The sequence below is a fragment of the Papio anubis genome, chromosome 16 (genome assembly GCF_008728515.1).
Source record: "Papio anubis isolate 15944 chromosome 16, Panubis1.0, whole genome shotgun sequence".
Taxonomy (NCBI): Eukaryota; Metazoa; Chordata; class Mammalia; order Primates; family Cercopithecidae; genus Papio; species Papio anubis.
In genome coordinates this window covers 27,925,238-27,949,141 of record NC_044991.1, presented here as the reverse complement: position 1 = coordinate 27,949,141, position 23,904 = coordinate 27,925,238, and the positions used below count along the sequence as shown (strand labels likewise).

The 23,904-nt window shown below is 46.9% G+C and overlaps 2 gene segments (V, D, J or C); both read right to left on the bottom strand.

Annotated features, from left to right (window-relative positions):
- LOC103888259 overlaps nucleotides 1–23,904 on the bottom strand; it is a 641,220-nt gene that overhangs the window by 71,982 nt on the left and 545,334 nt on the right.
- The window catches only part of LOC101024006, a 644,330-nt gene that overhangs the window by 91,010 nt on the left and 529,416 nt on the right, over nucleotides 1–23,904 (bottom strand).

The following is a 23,904-nucleotide window of genomic DNA, read 5'->3' as shown; positions in this document are numbered from 1 at the left end:
AGGGCACCTACTGACTGGAGGAAGAAAACAGGAGGAAGCTCCTGTTAAGGGAGCACTATGAGGGAGGTGGAGGTAGGAGGGAAAAACATTTTTGCCAAAATGAAGGAGAAATTGTCCAGAGCCATGAAAATGAAATAAGCGACTTTTCCGAAGCCAGAGATAGATCAAAGAGGCAAGGGGGAACTGGCCACACTGTATTATGTGGTGCGATGGTTTGAGGGTTTGTCCTCCCCAAAACCCAGGTTGAAACTGAATCCCCAATGTGGCTAGATGGAAAGGTGAAGCCTTTGAGAAATATTTAGGGAGGACGAGGTTGCTCACGCCTGTAATCCCAGCACTTTGGGAGACTGAGGCGGGTGGATCACCTGAGGCCAGGAGTTTGAGACCAGCCTGGCCAACGTGGTGAAACCCCGACTCTACTAAAAATACAAAAATTATCTGGGTGTGGTGGTGGGCATCTGTAATCCCAGCTACTCGGGAAGCAGAGGCAGGAGAATCGTTTGAACATGGGAGGCACAGATCGTAGTGAGCTGAGATTATACCACTGCACTCCAGCCTGAGTGACAGGAAGTCTCCAAAAAAAAAAAAGGGGGGGTCATTGGGTCATAAGGGCACAGACCTCATGAATGAATTAATCCACTCATGGATTAATGGGTTAGTGGGTTATCCTGGGAGTGGGACTGGTGGCTTCATATGAAGAGGAAGAGAGACTTGAGCTGGCACATTAGCATGCTCAGCCCCCTCACCATGTGATGCCCTGCACTGCCTCGCCTCAGGACTCTCAGAGTCCCCACCAGCAGGCAGGCCCTCACCAGGTGCAGCCCCTCAACCAAGAATTCCCAGCCTCCAGAACTGTAAGAAATAAATTATCTAATCTCAGATATTGACTCATAACAACAGAAAATGGACTAACACATACAGAAGCAGCAAATACCAAGAGAATCCCCTTACCAGTGTCTTCAGGAGCTTTGAAAAGAGAAAGTGGGAGGATGAGTATGATGCTCTTTCTGCTACTCTCCATGGCACAGTCAAGGCAAATCAAGGAGTCCTTCACCCGGATCATATACAGGGCCTGCAACCTCTCCACCTGCAAGAGGGAGAGCAGAGAGGTGAGATGGGAACACCACCATAAGCCAGGTCAGGCCAATTGCCAGAAGGTGGAGCCAGGAGACAGAAGCTCTAGAAATGGTAGTCACTAATGCTCTTTGTCCTACTCACAAAGGTGCAAAATATTACCAGTAACAATATTATGAAACTGTGGTAAGTGTTTTATGTGGATTAACTCTCTCATTCCTCTACACACTACAGGAACAACAGCTGAATGAGTCAAATGAGCAGCATCTTAAGCTTCCGAGTGCTCTGGTTCTAGGTTCTTACCAAGTGTACATCAGTGATCTGGTCCTTGATCAGGTTCCAGAGTTTGAGGTAGAGTTGGGCAACATCGTGCTGGACAAACACTGGCCACAAAGAAAAGGAACAGCCAATTAGTGAGGTCTTCAGAGTTGCTTCTCATGTCCTGCTACCTAGACACACAGGAGCACTCATCACTTTGTCTCTTCCTAGCTCCCCAGCCTACCGCAAACCTAAGCTGACACCACATATGAAGTGATCAATGAACAGTAAATTTGGTATTGATTTCTGAGAACACCTCTTAAAACTGAAGCTCCAGTGCCAGCTGCAGTGGTTCATGCCTATAATCCCAAAGCTTCAAGAGGCCAAGGCAGGAGGATCGCTTGAACTCAGGAGTTTGAGACCAGCCTGGGCAACATAGCAAGTCTCTGTCTCTATAAAAAAATTTAAAAATCAGTTGAGTGTGGTGGCACACACCTGTAGTCAGAGCTACTTGGGAAGCTGAGGCAGGAGGATCACTTAAGCCCAGGATGTTGAGGCTACAGTGAGCTGTGATGTTACCACTGCACTCAGCCTGGGGAATGAGATGTTCACAGGGACTTTGAAAAGCACTGATATGGCCGGGCGCGGTGGCTCAAGCCTGTAATCCCAGCACTTTGGGAGGCCGAGACGGGCGGATCACGAGGTCAGCAGATCGAGACCATCCTAGCTAACACGGTGAAACCCCGTCTCTACTAAAAAATACAAAAAACTAGCTGGGCGAGGTGGCGGGCGCCTGTAGTCCCAGCTACTCGGGAGGCTGAGGCAGGAGAATGGCGTAAACCCAGGAGGCGGAGCTTGCAGTGAGCTGAGATCCGGCCACTGCACTCCAGCCTGGGCGGCAGAGCGAGACTCTGTCTCAAAAAAAAAAAAAAAAAAAGAAAAGCACTGATACATTCCTGAGGATCTAGAAGGCCATGCGCATGCCCATGTAAGACCTGAGAGGGCTCTGATGTCTCCCCTCTGACCACAAGGCCATATGCAAGAAAGCAATGAAGGCAAATACAGAATCGCAAACTGCCTGCGCTTTGAAGGTGTGCCCTAACAGACACACACAGCCCCTCAGCAAATACTGGAAGACTCACTGGCTCAGGCATTTAAGGAAATCTCTGACCACTTACTATCTGACCACTAAAGTAACCAAACGGAGAAGTCAGTGGCCACACACTACAGGGAAGATAGATGTCACAGAATTAGTTCAGGAAAGTTTTTTTTTTTTTTTTGGGAGGGGGAACGGAGTCTCCCTGTGTCGCCCAGGCTGGAGTGCAGTGGCGTGATCTTGGCTCACTGCAAGCTCCGCCTCCCAGGTTCATGCCATTCTTCTGCCTCAGCCTCCCGAGTAGCTGGGACTACAGGCACCTGCCACCACGCCCGGCTAATTTTTTGTATTTTTAGTAAAGACGGGGTTCCACTGTGTTAGCCAGGGTGGTCTCGATCTCCTGACCTCGTGATCCGCCCGCCTGGGCCTCCCAAAGTGCTGGGATTACAGGCGTGAGCCACTGCGCCTGGCCTTAGTTCAGGAAAGTTGTCACTGAACAATGATCAACAACAAGGACAATAGCAATAAAACAGCAACAACACACACTGGTATGGGGGTCTCTGATGTCCAGTGTTTCCACATTGTATTATTAAAATGTTCTTTCTCCAACAAAAAATACAAGACATACTGAAACAGAAAAGTATGGCCACACACAGGAAAACAGCAATCAGAAGAACTTTTCACTGAGAAACGCTAGATGTTGGCCTTACTAAACAGAGATTCTAACTGTTATATGTTCAAAGAACTAAGAAAACCATCCATGTCAAAAGAAGTAAAAGTATGAAAATGCTGCCTCAGTGAATAAAGAGTACCAATAAAGCAAAAACTATAAAAAAAGAACCAAGCAGAAATTCTTGAGTTGAGAAGTACAATAACTAAAATGAATTTATTTATTTATTTATTTGATGGAGTCTTGCTCTGTCGCCCAGGCTGGAGTGCAGTGCAGTGGCGCAATCTTGGCTCACTGCAACCTCCGCCTCCTGGGTTCAAGCAATTCTCTGCCTCAGCCTCCCGAGTAGCTGGGATTACAGGCACCCGCCACCAGGTCCAGCTAATTTTTTGTATTTTTAGTACAGATGGGGTTTCACCATATTGGCCAGGCTGGTCTTGAACTCCTGACCTCATGCTCCACCCACCTTGACCTCCCAAAGCGCTGGGATTACAGGCGTGAGCCACCGTGCCTGGCCTGAAATGAAAAATTTACTAGCGGAGGTCAACAGCAGATTAGAGCTGGCAAAAGAAAAATCCATAAACTTAGAGACAGGTTGACTGAGGTTCTCCAGACTGAGGACGGAAGGAAGATGGAACATAGTGCCCGTGCAGCTGAAAAGCTGGTTAGCTGCTCACTGCATACAGAGTTCTACTAACTCTGACACCAAAGAAATCTGATACAAAAGAAGGTTTTATACAAAAATGTGAATTTATTCTGAAGCCAGCTTGGGGGAAGGAGTATGACGCATCCTGCCTTTTAATGTGCCATTTCTCCTTTGCAGGAGAAAGGGACATTTTCATAAGGTGTGTTGCGGGAGTGGGGGGAGTGAGCAATGGCGGTTATCTACCAGGCAGCTGTACCAAGTTATGCACTGGTCAGCTGAGTTGGCACCCGCCTGGGCAGAAGTAAGTTGTAAAGGTGGCCAAGGGGATATGCCTTCTCCATGCCTTCCTAGTGGGTGAAAGGCAAACCCCTGGAGTGTGGAAGTTTTGAGGCCACCCCCTGGCAGGGAGAGTTCCCTAGTGGGTACACTTTGGGCTGCAAATCTACTGCTAAGTCTCAGGAAAGATCAGCTGGAAGAACTTGCCCTGTTCTCAACCAAACCTCCTTCAACCTATCTCCAAGTTTACAGATTCTTTCTTTATCCCTGCAGGGAATGTCTGGTGAGGGGGAGGTGAGAGGTGATACTTGCTTTTCTAAAGGACCAAAGGCAGGGGAGGGAAGAGGGGAAGTGAAAAGAAAATAACGGTAAGAAAAGTAATGAAACTAACTATCTCGTAGAGAATGGGAGTACTCAGTTACACCCAGATGGGTTCACTAGTGAACAATGGGTTCTACCAAACATTTATGGGAAAAATTATACCAATTCCCTACCATCTCTTCCAAAAGACAAAAGCAGAGAGAACACTTCCTAACTCATTCTCTGAGGCCAGCATTATCCTAATACCAAAACCAGACAGACATAAGAAAAAAAACCTAGAAACCAGTATCTCTCATGAACATAAATGCAAAATTCCTCAACAAAATATTAGTGAATCATTAACTATGTATAAAAAGAATCACAGAGGGTGACATAAGCGAGATGGTTAGAGAAGGAGGCTCCTGGGGCTCCCTTTTCCCGTGGACACACAGAAAAACTCCCATCTACACACAAATCAACTCCCTCAGAAAGAAACCCAGAAACTAGCACATGGGGCAATGGAGAAAACATCCATATCACAATGGGTTGGAAAAGCTGAGACACACTCGCACCACAAGCCCCACCGTAGGCACAATACCTTACTGTGGGGAAGGAATCCCTGCGCCCAGCTTTCTCCTGGAGAGGCGAGGGTTTGGACCACACATAGGCAGCCCCAGCTTTTGCAGTTCCCACTCAAGGGCTTGGCTGCTAGCTCACCTAGCTCTGGCAGCAGACATGGGTCAGCAGCTATGAATCCTCTGCGACCACAGAGAGCAAAGAGGCAGTTTCAAATGGGCACGTGAGCTCTTCCAGCAGCTGTGCCCCTGCGCTCAGCACAAACAGGCAGAAATGCCAGGCTCCCAGTTTCTCCCTGGAAGGGTATGTCTGCGGGCTGTCCGAGCTATTGCCCGAGGGATGGGCTTCTAGTAATAACCAGCCTGCACCTGGAGCCAATGGGCAGGTAAACAATAGATTTCCAGGAGTCTGGACAGGTGTGTGGGCAAGTCCCATGCCTTCTCCCACCCCCTGTTCCATGATAAAATCAGGTCTCTAACTTCACACATTGAGTACACAACGCTTACCCCTCTCAAACGAAGGACTAGCTCCTCAATCACCAAGCTTTGGGAGTTGACGAGGCTCTGTATTTCTGAGTCCCACAGGGGCACAGAGACCAAAAAACATCGCCCCAGGCCCAGTGCAGGGTGAAAAGGCAAAAAGGCCTGACTCCCACTGTCTCTCTAGAAGGAGTTTGTCTGCACATGTGCAGCTGCTGCCCTGGCGTTTCCATGCATCTGGGAGCTGACAGAGCAGGACACCAGTGCTCCTGAGACCCTGAACAGGCAGGTGAGCACTTCCACAGCAGCTCCCACTGGTTTGCTCAACAGATAGCGTCAAGCTTCCAACCTGTCTATCTCTAAGCAGAGAGGAGTCAGCACTTGCTAGGCCCCTGGGGGTGACAAAGAGCAAAACAATGCACTGAAGGAGTGTGCAGTTTAAACATGAGTGCAGGCACTTGCCACAGATCCTCTGTCTGGCTTTTTGCAGAGCAAGTGGGGGATAAACTCATGCTCCCAGCTTTTCCTTCAGGATAGAATAAACTGGAACACACACTTAATGCCCCAACGTCTCCAGCTGCACCTGAAGGGGCTGGCTTCTATCTCCCCTGTCTGGGGCACTGACAGGACTTGACACATTCTAATCTCCTGAGGGCCGCTAAGAACATAAATGAATTTGGACAAGTACAAAGGGTCAAGAGGTGCTCTGAGTCTTTGGCAGGGCTAATTGGTAAGTTAATCTCCTCTACAAGGTCAGTGGGACAAGACTGACCTCAGGTGATCCGCCCATCTCGGCCTCCCAAAGTGCTGGGATTACAGATGTGAGCCACCGTGCCCCGCCTGACCCTGTCTCTTAAAAAAAAAAAAAATCAAAAGACCAACAAAACAAAAAGTTGTTTTTTTGAAAAGATAAACAAAATTGAACAATCTTTAGCTAAACTAAGAGAAAAAAACACTCAAGTAAAATCAGAGGAAAAAAAGAGACATTACAAATGATACCACCTGAGTTCGAGAGTTCGAGACCAGCCTGACCAACATGGAGAAACCTCCATCTCTACTAAAAATACAAAATTAGCCAGGTGTGGTGGTACATGCCTGTAATCCCAGCTACCTGGGAGGCTGAGGCAGGAGAATCGCTTGAACCCAGGAGGCAGAGGTTGTGGTGAGCCGAGATAGTGCCATTGCACTCCAGCCTGGGCAACAAAAGTGAAACTCCATTAAAAAAAATAATAAATAGAAGAAAAAGAAAAAATAAAAATAAAAGAAGATGCAAATCAATTAAAAAGTTATCCTATGCTCATGGATTAGAAGAACAAATATTGTTATAATGACCATACAGCCAAAGCAGTTATAGATTCAATGCAATTTCTATATATATATATAGATATATTTATCTATATATATATTCTATATCTATATATCTATCTATATATATATAAAAACAACCAATGACATTCTTCACAGAAATAGAAAAACAAAAATCCTAAAACTCATATGGCACCACAAAAGACCCTGAATAAACAAAGCAATCCTAGACAGACAGAACAAGCTGGAGGCATCACACCACCAGATTTCAAAATGTATTGCAAAGCCACAGTAACCAAAACAGCATGGTAATGGCATGAAGACAGACACACAAAGAAATGGAACAGAATAGAGAACCCAGAAGTGAATTCACACACTTAACAGTCAACTCATTTTCAACAGAATGCTAAGAACACACACTGAGGAAAGAACAGCTTCTTCAATAAATGATGCTGGGAAAACTAGTTATTTATATGCAGAAAAATAAAACTAGACCCCCTCTCTCACCATATACAAAAAGCAAATCAAAATGGATCAAACAGTTACATCTAAGACCTAAAACTATGAAAACACTACAAGAAAATATTGAGGAAATGCTTCAAGACATTGGTCTGGGCAAAGATTTTTTGTGTAAAACCTCAAAAATAGACAAATGGGATTACATCAATATAAAAACCTTTTGCACAGCAAAGGAAACAAGGTGAAGAGACAACCCACAGAATGGGAAAAAATATTTGCAAACTATGCCTCTGACAAGGGTTCATATTCAAAATACATAAGGAACTCAACTCAATAGCCAACAAACAATCTAATTTTAAAATGGGCAAGATGTGAATAGACATTTTTTTCTCTCCCTTTCTTTCTTTCTCTCTCTCTCTCTTTCCTTTCTTTGTCTTGCTCTGTCACCCAGGCTGGAGTACAGTGGCACAATCTCAGCTCAACCCCAACCTCCGCTTCCTGGGTTGAAGTGATTTTCCTGCCTTGGCCTCCTGAGGAGCTGGGGTAACAGGCACGCGCCACCACACCCAGCTAATTTTTTGCATTTTAGTAGAGATGGGGTTTCACCATGTTGCACAGGATGGTTTCAAATTCCTGAGCTCAGGTAATCTGGCCACCTCAGCCTCCCAAAGTGCTGGGATTGCACAGGCTTGAGCTACCACGTCCAGCCCAGCCTGAACAGACATTTTTCAAAAGACATACTAATGGGCAACAGGTATATGAAAAACTACTCAACATCAGTAGTCACCAGGGAAATACCAATCAAAGCCACTATGAGATACCACCTCATCCCAATTAGAATGGCTACTATTAAAAACACAAAAAATGGCGGGGTGCCTGTAATCCCAGGGAGACCAAGGCGGACAAATCATGATGTCAAGAGATCGAGACCATCCTGGCCAACATGGCGAAATTCCATCTCTACTCAAAATACAAAAATTAGCTGGGCGTGATGGCACATGCCTGTAGTCCCAGCTACTCAGGGGGTTGAGGCAGAAGGATCACTTGAAACCGGGAGACGGAGATTGCAGTGAGCTGAGATCACGCCACTGCACTCCAGCCTTGCAAAAAAGCAAGACTGTCTAAACACACACACACACACAAATAACCAATGTTGGTGTGGATGTGGAGACAGGAGAAGACTTAATATACTGTTGTTAGGAGTGTAAATTAGCTCACCTGTTAGAGAAGGTAGATAGCCAGAAATGAGCAGGCAAGGGAACCCCAGGGAAAAAAGTACTGGAGACGCTGCCCACTGACAGCAAAAAAGACAATGGCCATACTGGCTGCTTGGGGCCTCATGGTTGGGCTCCTTCTGCCCTGAAGGGCGGATGTATCAGGCCCCAGCTGGAGATAAGTGTGGTAGGCCATTTTTCTTGCTGATGAGCACGTGCATGCCTCCAAAAACGTGCCCTAGAGTAGCCTTTTGCTCATTGTAATTAAAAAAAGCACACCCTTGGGTGGACATTTGAAATGCTAATGAGACATGGACATGTGTACTAGCCATGTACAACCACAAGCATGTGCACCAAAGGAGACTGCCTAAAACACAATTGCAAGTGACACTCCCTCAAGCCCCTCCGAGAATAATCACGAAGAGCCTCATAGAGTCCCAGCACGGCCTCTGCGGGCTCATTCTCTCTCTCAGCAGCTGCTCTGCCTGTCATCTGGAGGGTGCTGTCTCTAAATAAACCTTGCTGCTGCTGTCGCTTTCCATCCCAGCCAGCTGCTCCTTCTTGGAATGTACTTTATCTTCTTCCAATAAACTGCTACTTAACCTTTGTGTCTCTTGGCTGCATTTTCTTCCAAGAAAACAAGAACTGACGACCCTGCCCCTCTCCCAGTAACACAACCACTATGGAAAACAGCATGGAGGTCCCTTGAAAAACTAAAAGTAGATATCCCGTATGACCCAGCAATCCCACTGCTGGACATCTACCCAAAAGGAAGGAAATCAGTATCCAAGGGATATCTGCATTTCCGGGTTTACTGCCGCACTATTCACAATAGCCAAGATATGGAATCAACCTAAGTGTCCATCAACAGGTAAATGGACAAAGAAACTGTGGTATAGGCTGGGTGCAGTGGCTCACACCTATAATCCCAGCACTTTGGGAGGCCAAGGCTGGTGGATCACCTGAGGTCAGGAGTTCGAAACCAGCCTGACCAACATGGCAAAACTCAGTTTCTACCAAAAATACAAAAATTAGCTGGGCGTGGTGATGCACACCTGTAATCCCAGCTACTTGGGAGGCTGAGGCAGGGGAATCGCTTGAACCTGGGCGTGGTGATGCATACCTGTAATCCCAGCTACTTGGGAGGCTAGGCAGGGGAATCGCTTGAACCTGGAAGGCAGAGGTTACAGTGAGCCAAGATCCCACCAATGCCCTCCAGCGTGGGCAACAAAAGGGAAATCTCATCTCAAAAAAGAAAAAATAAACTGTGGTATATACACACAGTGGAATATTATTCAGTCACAAAAAAATAGCAACATTCTGCCATTTGTATCAACATGGATGGAACTGGGGGACAGGATGTTAAATGAAATCAACCAGGCACCACATGTTCTCACTCATATCTGGGAGCTAAAGTCATTGATTTCATAAAGGAAGAGAGTAGAACAGTGCTTAGCAGAGGCTGGGGAGGGCTGGAGAAGGGATAGGGAGAGACTGTTCAATGTGTACAAAGCTACAATTAGGAGGAAAAAGTGCAGGCGTTCTGTTGGAGACTGCAGTTAACAATAGTGTATATTTCAAAATAGCTAGAAAAGGGTTTTGAGCGTTCTAACCACAAATAATAAATGTGTGAAGTGATAGACATGCTAACTGCCCTAATTTGGCTGTCTTTTTGTTTTGTTCTGTTAGGTTTTTGTGAGTTGGAGTTTTGCTCTTGTTGCTCAGGCTGGTTGCAATGGCACAGCCTCTGCTCAGGGCAACCTCCGCCTCCTGGATTCCAGCAATTCTGCTGCCTCAGCCTCCGAGTAGCTGGGATTACAGGCATGCACCACCATGCCCGGCTAATTTTTGTATTTTTAGTAGAGATGGGGTTTCACCATGTTGACCAGGCTGGTCTCGAATTCCTGACCTCATGAGATCCGCCTGCCTCGGCCTCCCAAAGTGCTGGGATTACAGGTTCAGCCACCGCGCCCAGCTGATTTGTCTGTTACACAGCATATGCATGCATCAAAACATCCCTCTCTACATCAGAAATACGGGCAATTATTATGTGTCTGTTAAAAACAAGAATTTTGATCTAACTAGGTATTGGAAAAGATGTGGATAAACAGGATCATTTACATACTTCTACGAAGAGGCGTAAAATACAATTGCTTGGAAAACTATTTGCCATCGTCTTACAAGTTATAAATTCACTCAACTTCAACTCAAAAAATGCAAGAGAGATTATTACACAGGTCCTGGAGACATGTATAACAATGTGCATAGCAACACTGTCTGTGATAGGAAAAACATGCAAAGAACTTAGGTGCTCAACCTGACCGGCAGAGCACAGGTGCCTAAGCCATAAGACACTCAAGCAATGGGGAGGCCACTCACTCACTCATCAGGGAAAACTGGGTAACGACAGCACATGTCAGGACACAGTGAGTCTCAGAAACAAGGTTGAATCAAAAAAGCAATTCTTCAAAGACAATAGATAAAGTTATTTCTTTTTACAGATTCAAACTATAAATGGAAATGGAACTTGATGTTGTTTATGGATCAATATATATGTGAGTAATAAAACTCCTTAAATAGATCATGAAAATGACAAAGCCAGGCAATTTCCTCTGAGGGGAGGGCCGGAGGATGAGGCAGACAGCTTATCACTGCGAGCAATGTTCTAGTTTGGAGGTGAAGGAGTTTCTTAAGTGTTTATATTATTCATCAGTTAATGAATGAATTAAGACCTTGGAATCAAGCCCAGTGGTCTGAGGAAAGCAGCCATGGTCCAGCACAGGCCTGAGGGAACCATTCTCACCGCATACAGCATAGGCAGAGCCTCTGTGGTAGGTAATAGATCTGAATCACAAACCACTTCACAATCGTCCCCCAGCAACACTCTATTTTGATTGACCCTTAAAGGCGGAAGAGCCTTCCCAAAGCTCAGACAGGCATGTCTTCTAGTGAGAACCACAAAAGCCAAGCCAAGTTTGGGTATTGTAGACAATACCCTCTAGTGAAATATGAGAGGACCATCCAGGTAGAAATAAGCTGAAACAAGCCCCCCAAGCAGTGTGCCAAGTATATAAAAATGAGCAAGCACTAAACAGCAAACAAAAAAACATGGGAACCACAAATCATATGGATAGATCAGTGTTCCCATCTATGGGCGGGCCACCTACTGAAAGTGGCACAGGATCCAAATACATTCTAAACATTGTATGAATACTTAAATTTTTCAGATAAAGAAACCATGAAAGCCCCAAAGTGTGGCTTCGACATCATTATTCAGCTAAGATCTGCTCTGTGGCTTCAGCTGTGGCCCCAGCCTTTGAAAGGCCAATTACAAACAAAATGCCCACTTAGTGTCATTTCTGGGGTCTCTGCACTTGCATATGGTCAAGTGATCATTTTGGTTACTGCCGCATCTAACCAGCATAGCAAAGAGGGAGGTCACTTGTATTAACTCTTAACATTGAACATACGGTTGCAAATATTCTACACATAGCTTGGGAAATCTCATATACTTTATATTTTGAGGTATAAAAAGTTTGTAATGCACAGGTATGATGCTGCAATAATGAATGGTTTGGATCATTAATGTTATGTATACGACAGCTAAAAACTTTTAAAAAGGGCCGGGCGCGGTGGCTCAAGCCTGTAATCCCAGCACTTTGGGAGGCCGAGATGGGTGGATCACGAGGTCAGGAGATCGAGACCATCCTGGCTAACACGGTGAAACCCCGTCTCTACTAAGAAATACAAAAAACTAGCCGGGCGAGGTGGCGGGCGCCTGTAGTCCCAGCTACTCGGGAGGCTGAGGCCGGAGAATGGCGTGAACCCGGGAGGCGGAGCTTGCAGTGAGCTGAGATCCGGCCACTGCACTCCAGCCTGGGCTACAGAGCGAGACTCCGTCTCAAAAAAAAAAAAAAAAAAAAAACTTTTAAAAAGAAGAAATTGAAAATTTATACATATGAAAAAGAGAATAAACTTGCCAAATAGTCTAGGAAGAATATTCTATTCTTTTTGGGTTAACAACTATCAATTAACACAACTATTAATTCAATTTAAAAAATAATTCAGTTAAGAGTCTATCAGTTCTATGTTTTGTAAAATTCTTTGATATATTCATATTTGTCATATTAAAGTAAATAATCTTTTCACAATTGTATTTGAGTTTTAATTATTCAATTACAACTAAGCCATGAGTCTTCCAAGAAAAAAATCCTATTTTGCAAATTCTTCGCATCTTGCAAAGATGAATTAAAACCAGAATGTTGATTTTACCACATCAAATTATGATAGAAAAATTCCAAACATATATACAACATCAACAATAAATTATCATTCAGTCTAGATACAATAAAACATATTTAAAAGCTGGAACAAAGGAAGAAATGTTTTAGAGAAAAGCAAAGTACCCAAAACAGTTTGATCTCACCAACCAAACTTCAGAAATCACAGACTACACAAATGCCTGCGGCACATGCTCTTTGTCATGTCCAGTCCATTTACAGGGACTGAAAACTGTTGTCCAAATGACCACTTGAGATGATCACAATTCAACAGTGGAAGATGAAATGCTCAACTTTTGAGAGTTGACCAAACGACGAATCATAGGAACAGCATTACCTTTGGAAAACATGTTCCTAAAGATAATTTTCCTGAATTATATTCTGTCACAGACCATGGACCAGAAAAATGGTAGCTTTAAGTGTGTTGTTTCTAAATCATGTATTTCAGATATTTGGACAGGCAGAACTAAGCACAACAGAGTCTTTTTAACTTAACATCATGATGAATTAATGATGAACTCAGTGAGGATTCTCTGCTGGAAAATCTGATTGAAGAAATCAGTTACAGACTGGAAAGCCAGTTTTTAAAATGTCAATGTCATACGATTTTCATCAACAGGAGAACAAAGAAGATGAAGGCTAAGAATGGGTTAAGAATAGCCAACACACCAGGCATGGTGGCTCACAACTGTAATCCCAGAACTTTGGGAGGCCAAGACAGGAGGATCACTTGAGCCCAGGATTTCAAGACCAGTCTGGACAACACAATGAGACCTCATCTCTTATAAATTAAAAAAAAAAAAAAAAAAAAAAATAGCAAGCAGCCAGGCGTGGTGGCTCATGCCTGTAATCCTAGCATTTTGGGAGGCTGAGGTGGGAGGATTGAGCCCAGGAATTCAAGAGCAGCCTGGGCAATGTGGCAAAACCCCATCTAAAAAAAAAAAAAAAAAAAAAAAAAAAAAGAGAATAGCAAACAGAGTTGGAGGCTTCAAGAGCATGCAGCCTGTGTCATGGCCCAGGGCCCTGGCTCAGAAGAGTCCCTGGCTTCCTTTAATGCTCTCCTCTTCCCAATTTGAAATTCTTAATAATTTTTTTAATCAAAAGCTCTGCGTTCTTATTGCCATGGGACTCACAAACTATGTATGTTTGTCCTGTGGACGGTGATTTGTTCACATTCCTCAGATCGGTGTTCAGGAATTCACTGTGGCACAGCAGAAGGTAAGAAATTTTGGCCAAGGAAAAAAAGCCAGTTGCATCATCCTTCATCAGTCAAGACATCTGACAGCAAAGAGCCTCTAGAGTTGCCTTGTCAGATACTTTTGCAACATGTTCAAACACTACAGAATAGCAGCCATCATATGCTTAAAAGGCTAAACAATAACCACCACAAAAGCCTTAATTCTATAGTTTGCAGAACTTAGTACCTGTGATCTATCCACCAGAACCTAGCAAGGAAGTAACTGAACTAAAAGTCATCTTGAGAATCCAAATATTTCTCATGTGATACCTGCCACAGAGACCCTCCTAGCCTTCAATTCCAGTGGAGATGCTGAAATTCAAGTGCATTTAAGGAAAACTGAGAGGCAGATGGTCTCAACTGTTACTGTATCTTAACACCCAGCCCTTTAGCGTTATGTGAAAAGTTGCCAAAATGTAGGCAGATGCCATTACCTATAGAAATGTAAGTTCGTGTAAAATCTTTTCTGAATGCATGGTCATTTTCAGTGTGTTCTCACAACTAATGGATACTAAAAGTACAATTATCTTGAGGAGAGATCCTGAATCTTTTTGTTCTGTTTTGCTAAAACACTAGGAACCACTTGTCTAACAGTCTTGCTACTCCAAAGGCAGGTCCTGGGACCAGCAGCATCGGTATTATCTGGGAGCTTGTTAAAAAGGCAAACTGTTAAGCCCCACTGCAGATCTGCTGACCTGGCTTGGGAGGAGAGAGAGAGAAATAAACTAGCGTCCTCCCAAAGTGCTGGGATTACAGGTGTGAGCCACCGTGCCTGGCCTACTGTCTATTGACTTTTGACAAAGACACGAAGAACACACCAAGGGGAAAGAACAGTCTATTTAATAAATGGTGCTTGGAAAAGTGGCTATTCATACGCAGAAAATAAAATTAGAGCCTTATCGTATACCATGCCCAAAAATCAACCCAAAATGGATCAAAGACTTAAACATTAGGCCTGAAACTATAAAATTACTATAAGAAAGCACAGAGTTTTAAAGCTCCATGACACTGATCTGGGCAACTACTTTTTGGGTATGTCCCCAAAAGCACAGGCAACAAAAGCAAAAATAGAAACAGGATGGCATCAAACTAAAAAGCTCCTGCACAGTAAAAGGAAAAAGTAATGAAGGAGACAACCCACATCGTGAGAATAAGTATTTGCAAACCACACATTCGATAAGGGGCTAATATCCAAAATATATAAGGAACTCAAACAACTCAACAGCAAAAGAATAAGCCAATATAAGAATGAACAAAGGAACCAAATACATTTTTCCAAAGTAGAAACATACAGCCAACAGGTTCATGAAAATATGCTACCTGGGAGCAGTGACGTCAGTATCATCTGGAAGTTTGTTCAAAAGGCAAAATATCAGGCCCCACTGCAGACCCACTTACCTGAAAGCTGCATTTTGACAAGATTCCCAGGTGATCCATATGCACGTTAAAGTCTGAGATGCTTACTATACACAGCAAGTACTGAAGAAGCTCTGGGGCCCAGAACTGACTGGTGGCAACCTAAATCTTTAGGAAAATGCAAACTAAAACCACAGTGACATAACACCTCCCTCTCATTAGAACAGGTTTTATGAAAAAGATGGAAGGTTAAGTGTTGGCCAGGATGTGGAGAAAGGGGAAGCCTAGTACACTGCCGGCATATAGTACAGCTGCGATGGAAAATAGCATGGACGTTCCTCAAAACACTAAACATAGAACTACCATGTGAGCCAGCAATCCCACTTCTGAGAATATATCCAAGGGAACTGAAATCAATGTGTTCAGGGATATCTGCACTCCCATGTTCACTGCGGCCCCATTTACAGGAGCCAAGATGTGGAATCTGCCTGAGTGAATCAGCCTAAGATGAATGCATACAGAAAAGGCAGTGCACATGTACGACGACATACTATTCAGTCTTAAAAAGAACAAAACTTGGCTGGGCGCAGTGGCTCACGCCTGTAATCCCAGCACTTTGGGAGGCCGAGGCAGTCAGATCACCTGAGGTTGGCAGTTTGAGACCAGCCTGACCAACATGGTGAAACCCTGTCTCTACTTAAAATGCAAATATTAGCTGGGCACGGTAGCGGGCAACTGTAATCCCAGCTACTTGAGAGGATGAGGCAGGAGAATCACTTGAATCCAGGAGACGGAGGTTGCAGTGAGCTAAGATCACGCCACTGCACTCTAGCCTTGGCTACAGAGTGAGACAACATCCCCAAAAATAAAAAATAAAAATAAAAAAAAAGAAAAAAAAGGAAGAAGAATGATGGTTACCAGAGCTGGCGAGGTGGCAGAACAAGGGAATGGAGACTTCCTCTTCAAAAGATACAAAGTTTCAGCCAAGCAGGAGAAAAAAGTTTTGAGGTCTATTGCACAGCAGGAGACTATAGTCAATAATAATGAACATTTCAAAATAACTAAGAGGAAATTTCAAGTGTATCACCATAAAAGAATGCCAAGTAAGTGAGGTAACAGGTATGTTCATTAGCTTCACTCAATCTTTCCATATTGTATTGTTAAGTTAAATTTGGTCTAAAACTGCCTCCACAATTCATACTAGCACCTAACTGGAAACAGCTCTAAAGTCCAGCCATAGAAGAGTAAATGGGCAAATTACAGTACATTTGTACAAAGGAATACTACTCAGCAACAGAATACACAGCAACACCAAGGAATCTCAAAAACGTCATCTACAAAAGAGTACATACTGCATGACTCCCTCATATGAGATTCTAAAAGAGGCAAAACTAGTCTATAATGACAGAGGGCAAACCAGGGGTTGCCTGGGGCTGGGTGGGGGAACTTCCAGCAAACGAGTCACAGGGATTTAAGGTTATGGGAATGTTCTGCATCACAATTGTGGATGTGGTGCACACATTTCTGAAAATTTTGTGGACATGGACACCCCCGCCCACATAGAGAGGTTATTCTTATGAAAGAATACAGATGGTACATATCAAATTATTCATTTCTCTTCCTCAAGTTGCAAAACTTCTGGGGTGCAAGAGAGATGGGCAGGTGACTGCAGGTAAGAACGATTCTACAGGAATGAGAGAGACCCAGAAAAGGTAGAAACAGTGTCAGCATCCTAATTATTATTATGAGTTTGTTGTTGTTATTGTTTTTGAGATGGAATCTCGCTCTGTTGCCCAGGCTGGAGTTCAGTCATGTGATCTTGGCTCACTGCAACCTCTACCTCCTGGATTCAAGCGATCCTCCTGCCTGAGCCTCCCGAGTAGCTGAGATCACACCCAGCTAATTTTTTTTGTATTTTTAGTAGAGATGGGGTTTCATCATGTTTGCCAGGCTGGTCTCGAACTCCTGACCTCAAGTGATCTGCCTGCCTCCGCCTCCTAGACAGCAACACTAAGGTTGCAGAGCTCAGGAGTCAGTCCTGCGCCCCTGCCTCCTCCCTCATGAGGTTCCCCTGACCCCCCAGGGCCTCAGCTTCCATATCTGCACATCTGGGAGAGAAAGACACCATCAGGGAGGGCAAATCATACCTGGGAAGGGCCAGACTCCAGCAATTTCAGCAGTGGCTGAAAGATTATGGTTATTTTTGCCATCATTACAATGGAATGTCCACTCCCCCCAGCCAGCTCTACAATACTCAACACCAATGTCCAGCTGCTCCACGTGGATGCGTTGGGAAGAGAGCACAGGCCTCTTGGCTTGACTGTGGTCACCAGGAGGGGTCAGGGAGGAACACCTGCCAAGAGGATGGGGGAGGGAGCCCACCACTCAGGAATGCAGGGGCAGGATGTGGGACAAAGGGCTGCCTCCACCCACCAGTGGAAGCCTGACCCTGAGCCTAAAGAAACTGGCCACCAATGTGCTGACCCTAGGGCCTGAGGACAGGTCCCCGAGTGAACCTCTCAAAGAGACAGTCCCACATTCCAGGGCACGGGGGAACTCTGGCCATCTGGCAGCTGGAGGGGAGCGGGAAGCGCACAGCTGTCTGAGACCCATGAGGCTTCCCAAAAAGAGGTTCCAGGCCTAAGAGGCCACCAGTGCTCACAGACTCCTGGTTGCCAATCTTGCCAGGGCAAAAAGGCAAGTGAAGGAAACCCTCTTTCCATGGAGCGCTCTGCCTTGCAGTGTGAGTTGAGATCCCCGCGGGAAAGCTGGCTTCCGCTCATCTAGAATGAGCAGGGAGGACTCCATCAGGCCTGGCTCTGGCTCCAAGCTGGGCAGCAGGCCAGCCCCAGGCTCCATCAGCCCCTCTAGCAGAGGAGGGCCCTCAGGAGGCAGGAGAACATGATTCATGCCCTGCTGGAATTTGTTGAGCCTGCCAAGATTTGCAGCTCCTCTGAGGAGATCAAGTCCTGCCCTGATCAAAAGAAAAGATAGATGAGGATACTATAAATAGGCCAGAGTCACCCAGCTGGCCTCAGGGATGCAGGTGGTACATGTTCTAGGTTCTCACGAAGCTAAGAAACTCCAAATCCAGGTTGACATCGTGGTACACCACCACCTGCTTCAAGGGGATGCAGGGGACGAGGAGGAGCTATTGGCACAGTGTTCAGTTCCAGCAAGTTCCGACTTCTGCTAAAATTGGTTAATTGGCTGCTTTGCATGATTCAGGGCACACAGGCTTTTCTGTCAGAGTTCACTCACTTGCACACCCAGAAAAATGGACTTGGCTTGCTTTTTCCTAACGTTTGCCTCTGTGGAATCAGCAGTGGACATGTGAACTGGGGTTTCTGTCCCTGTCATGTGAGGAAGACAGGCAGGGATCACTGTGCAATGAGTCAGGAGGCCTGGTGGGGAGCTTGGGCATATCTGGGCCTCAGTCTTCTCTTTAAAATGGGGTACAATCGTCTCCCGTGGTTGATGTCATAAAATCCCACAAACGTAGTCTTTTTTTTTTTTTACAGTCTCACTCTCTTACCCAGGCTGTAGTGCAGTAAGGCAATCTTAGCTCACTGCAACCTCTGCCTCCCGGGTTCAAGCGATTGTCCTGCCTCAGCCTCCTGAGTAGCTGGGATTACAGGCGTCGGCCACTATGCCCGGCTAATTTTTGTATCTTTAGTAGAGACGGGGTTTCACCATGTTGACCAGGCTGGTCTTGAACTCCTGACTTTATGTGATCCACCCGCCTTGGCCTCCCAAAGTGCTAGAATTACAGGCATGAGCCACCATGCCCAGCCACACAAACTTAGTCTTAACCACAGACGCTGATTATCTGCTGGTTGTGGAGGTCAGAGGTCTGAGATGGCGCGCTCTACATGTGCTAACGTCATGATGTCTGCCATGCTGGGGTCAAGTTCTGTTGAAAAGCCAGCGCTCATGGTCTGCCAGAGCCCAGGATGGGGCTGTGTGGTCAGCAGGAGGGTGAGGGATCAATCAGCGTCACTCCTGGCCAGGGTGTTCTGGGAGGGAAAGGGGGACTTTGTTCAAGTGGAAGCCAGGAGTATTCCCAAGACTGGCCTTTGAGGGGTAACCACTGTGACCCCCAAATCCTCATCACCCTTCAGAGATGCTTCCTGGGGTCAAGACTGGGGGAAGGCTGCTTCATCTCATCTGGGCCATGCACCACTGTTGTGGGCCTGCCCTGTGCCCAGTCCTGTGCTGGACTCAGGGCCTAAGTTTTCAGCATGTGACCCGCCCTTGGTGAGTCCTGTCTGCTGTGCTGGGGAGACAGACATACACACATACTCGGTCAAACACTGTGGAGCAAAACCAAGGGACAGGTCACTCCAGAGACAGAGTGAAGCGGGGGTGTCTGAGAAAGCTGTCCAGGGTAACTGGGTTTTGAAGGTTCACCAGGCAGATGAGAATGCGGAATTCCAGCCAAGGGGAAAAATGTATACAAAGACATCAAGGAATCAAACAAAGTGTCCGTGTGGTAGGGGAGGGTTTGGGACTATAAGCAATTTAGTATTACTTAGGGGTGAAATCGCAGGGCTGGACAGGGGGGTGGGAGATGAGGCCAGAGGTAGGCAGGGGTGGGTTAAGGGGTCTGGCCTTCAGACTGCAGGCACTGGGGATTTTCAGCTGTGGAGAGACAAGGTCAGCTGTGCATTTGACAGCATGAGTGGCTGGGGAAGAGCAGGGGGGGTTGGGGAGGAGACCAGCTGAGCACAGAACCAGATGCCCATGCTGAGATGTTGCCAGAGGACACAGAAGAGGCGACTTTCCACCCTGAAAGGATGTCTGCCCAGCACAACACACAGGACACCAGAACCCACATACCACAACACTGGACAGCTGAGAGGTGGGTCACTCCAAAGTCCCAGCCAGGAACTTCTTTGATGGAGGACGGGGCTACCGTCCCCAGGCTGCCAGTCTCAGAGACAAGAGAGTTCTTGTCTTTCTCATAATCAGCAATTCCAGCATTTGAGAGTCACTCCTTTGACGATGACCCTGCTCACCCACCGGCAGTGATGAGGGGAGAGCTGGGTTTGGCAGAAGTGACCTGGAACCGAGTTCCACGCTGGCTGCTGGCTAGCGTGCACTCAAGAAAGAGCCAAATCTCTCTGTTTTTGCCTCCGTAAACGTGGACATTTGGCTCCTTTACTGTGGCAATACTGCTGGGTGAGGTCCCCCAACCCATATGGAGAAGGGGCTCAGAGAGATCCCCACTCCTGCATCCCTTTCAGGTGAACATGACTGTGTCTTCTACCGTCAGCGTGGAGACAGCAGCGGGAATTAGAGCAGTGAGGTGGGTGCCAACACCTACTCCATCAGGCCGGTCTTTCTCCTCATCTCCCACCCTGTTCCCTCCTGCGAGGGGCTCTTCTCTGGCCAGTAAGGTGAAGTCCAGAGGAGAGGGGTGGGGAGGCCTACCCTGTCCTACCTGCCTTCACTGCAGAGCAGGGCCGTCAGGGCCAGTCCATGTGGCAGGTTCTGGCTCATGGGACGGGCCCAGAGCCAGGCAGCCTTTCTCACCGGGTCTGCCTGGGTGGGCTCCTGGAGGCAGGAATGGTGTATCTTCAAGGAGAGGACTGGAAGTGAGGCTTGCAGAGGGGACGGCGGACCTGGGGCAGGAGGAAGGGATTCCAGAAGCTTCTGGGAGGTGGACTGTAGGCAATGTGGGATCTCCCCAGAGAGCCAGACATCCCTGATGTTAGGGGCTGGGCTGCTGGCAGGGGAGATTGGTGAATGCCTTGGCCATGGCCCAACAGGGTAGAGCTTTGGCTTTAGTGTAAACCTGAATCTCCCTCTACTTTTGCATGGGGTGTGGAAATGGTAACTGGAGCTCTTCTGGGAAATAAGAGGGGGATGGACCCCACATTTCCAAGGGTCCAAAAAACTCCACCTCCCTCACACGTCCAGAGAAGGTGCAGCTTTCTCTCCTTTGCCTGTAATCTTCTGAGTGTCTCCTGAGCCCCTCCCGCTAGGCAGTGGGCACAAAACAAGGCCAGGCCAGTGACATCAGACCCCAGATCCCTCCCCTCCTCCACTGCCATCTCTCCAGTTTCTGGGTGCTTGAGGGGACGATGTGGCTTATGTGGCCACCTGGTGACAGGGGTTCTCAGGGCCTCCAGCCTACTGTATCCTGGAGGACCTGTGTCTAGCTGTCCTGGCTCCCACTGGCATGGGCAGGTGGGGGGCTGACGACAGGTCTCCTGTGGACCCAGCCTGACCTCAGCTTGCCCTAGAACCTAGACCCTCAATCCACTCCCCCTGTTCCCATGCCCCTGCAGGCCCTAACAGTCTCCCAGCCGCTTGAGGGTCCCAGGAATCCCAAGCCCCTGGCCTCCAGCTCTCTGACCACATGGACCACGTTGCATAGGCTGGTGCTGGAGCAGCCCATGAGGCCATCTCCCTCTGAGAAGCAGAATTCTGACAGGGACCCAAAAGCTTTGTGGCTCTCTGTAGAGCTGATGACCCAGGAAACATCTCAATTTTACAACAATAATGGCACCGGATGGGCAGAGCTGAAGATATGTTACATGACCAGGACATGTGAGGGTGGGCCCAGCAGCTGGAAGACCCCTGGACCCAGGGCAGTCTTCCCGTGGGGCCATGGGGAGCCTTCTCCCTCTCTCCCTCAACATGGCCTTCCTGAGCCCCTGACTTTTTTCTTCTTCCTCTGAGCTGCTTTCTCTGCTTTTCCAGGCACCCTGTCATCGGCCAGAGCTCCTGGGCTCAACTGTCTCCTCAGTTCAAATGAACGGCTCCTCGTGAATGAGAATCCTGTTTCTAATTCCCAGTTCCCAGGCTGGCCCAGGGTGTGTGAAATATCCGCACAGTCAAGTCATCAGGGTCGGACAGGGTCATGAGAGTACACACAAAAGTGTCCACCAAGTGGTGCACAGGGCCTGAAACCCAGCCTGGCCTGGCTTACCCAGCCAGGCTACCTGATGTGGGCCGGCTGCTGCTGGGAAGGGCCCCTCTCAAGTGCACACAGGCACAGTGGCAGCTGATGACAAATGGCTCCACTCCTTCCTGCCTTCACGCCTTTCACAAGGTGACACCTCAGCTCATCAGAAGGTGGGAGCTATTTCCCCATCCTGCAATCTGGTAGATAGCCTTATGATTTGTTTTGACCAATACAGTGAGGTGGAAGTGATACCAGTTCTGAGCCTAGGCCTTAAAAGTGCACTTCTGCTCTTCTGGAGACCTGCACTAGAGGATGAGTGACCACATGGACCCAAAAGCAGCTGGCCCAGCTGAGGTCTCAGAAATGTGAGTGAGCCCAGCTAAGACGGTTGAGCCATGTTGCCAACCCATAGTGAACTCAGACTCACAAGTGACCTCATCTCAGATCAGCAGAACCACTCAGTGGACCTGGAGGCTCATGAGAAATAATAAATGGTTGTGTTTTCAGCTATTACATTTGGGAGAGTTTTGTTACACAGCAATAAACAACTGATACAGACATCCCAAAGACTCTGAGTGTCACATACTAAAAATATGACTGCAGGAGCAGTTATCAGGGAAGCGGGGTCTCACTGAAACTCAAACAGAGACCGCCAACTGTGGCTATGGCGTCTCCAGAGAAAAGTCATAGTGGTTAAGATGCATAGACAGAGTCTGAAGGCAAGGTTCACTGTGCAGCAGCCAGTCTCCACAGATGGCCACAGGGAACCAATGTCTCCTGGTGTTTCCACCCTTGTTTAGTCCCCTCCCACACGGAATCTGGACTGGCCCTAACCCTCACATTAACCAACAGAATGCAGTGAAGTGCCACTCTGCTAGTTCCAGGCCTAAGCCTTAACAAGACCCAGTAGCTTTGGCCCTTGCATTCTCAGAAGACTGCTGCCACCTAAGAAGTCTGACCATCTTGATGGAGAGGACCCACCCAGAGGGCATTGAGGATGCAGAGAGGTGAGTGGTAAGTCATCTTGGACATTCTGCCACCATCTGATGGCAACTGCATGAGACCACAAGCAGAAGAACTGCCCAGCTGAACCTAGCCAACCCACAGAACTCTGAGAAATAACAACGAAGTGTTGTTTCAAGGCATGAGATTGTGGGGTGGTTTGTTATGCAGCAGTATGTAGCTGGCACACTCCACTTACCAGCGAAGTGTTCTTGTGCGAGTCATTTGCATGAACTCTACTGCACTTTGCAAATGGGGGTGATTCTCATTAATCTAGGCCAGGAAGATGTACCTCCTTCACCCTGGGTATCACAAAGAGCAGCTTCAGAATACTTTAGTTCCCTCTTATGAAGCCATAAAGACTTCAGAAATGTGGGGTTCAGTCTCAGAAAACCCATTAATATATCTTCCAAAACACATCTGAGAAGGTCACTCCCCTTCTGAAGGGTCCTGGGCAACTCCTCATCTCTGGACCTTTCCGGGTCTGCCCTGCCCATCAGTCAGCCTCATCTGTCATCCCCCATCCGCCCCTCCCCCAGTTTGTACATTTGACAAAGTATGACTTGGTGTTCTAGCCACAGCTCAAATGCTGCCTCCTCTGACACCTTCTCTGTCCTCTGGGCAGGCTAGGGTCCTCTTCCTGTGTTCCCACAACCACAGCATTGTGCACTACAGCTGTCACTGTCCTGTATTACTGTCTCCCTAATGATGACCCTTTCCCTAATTATGACCCCAGAGAGCCAAGACCAGCTCCTTCCACTGT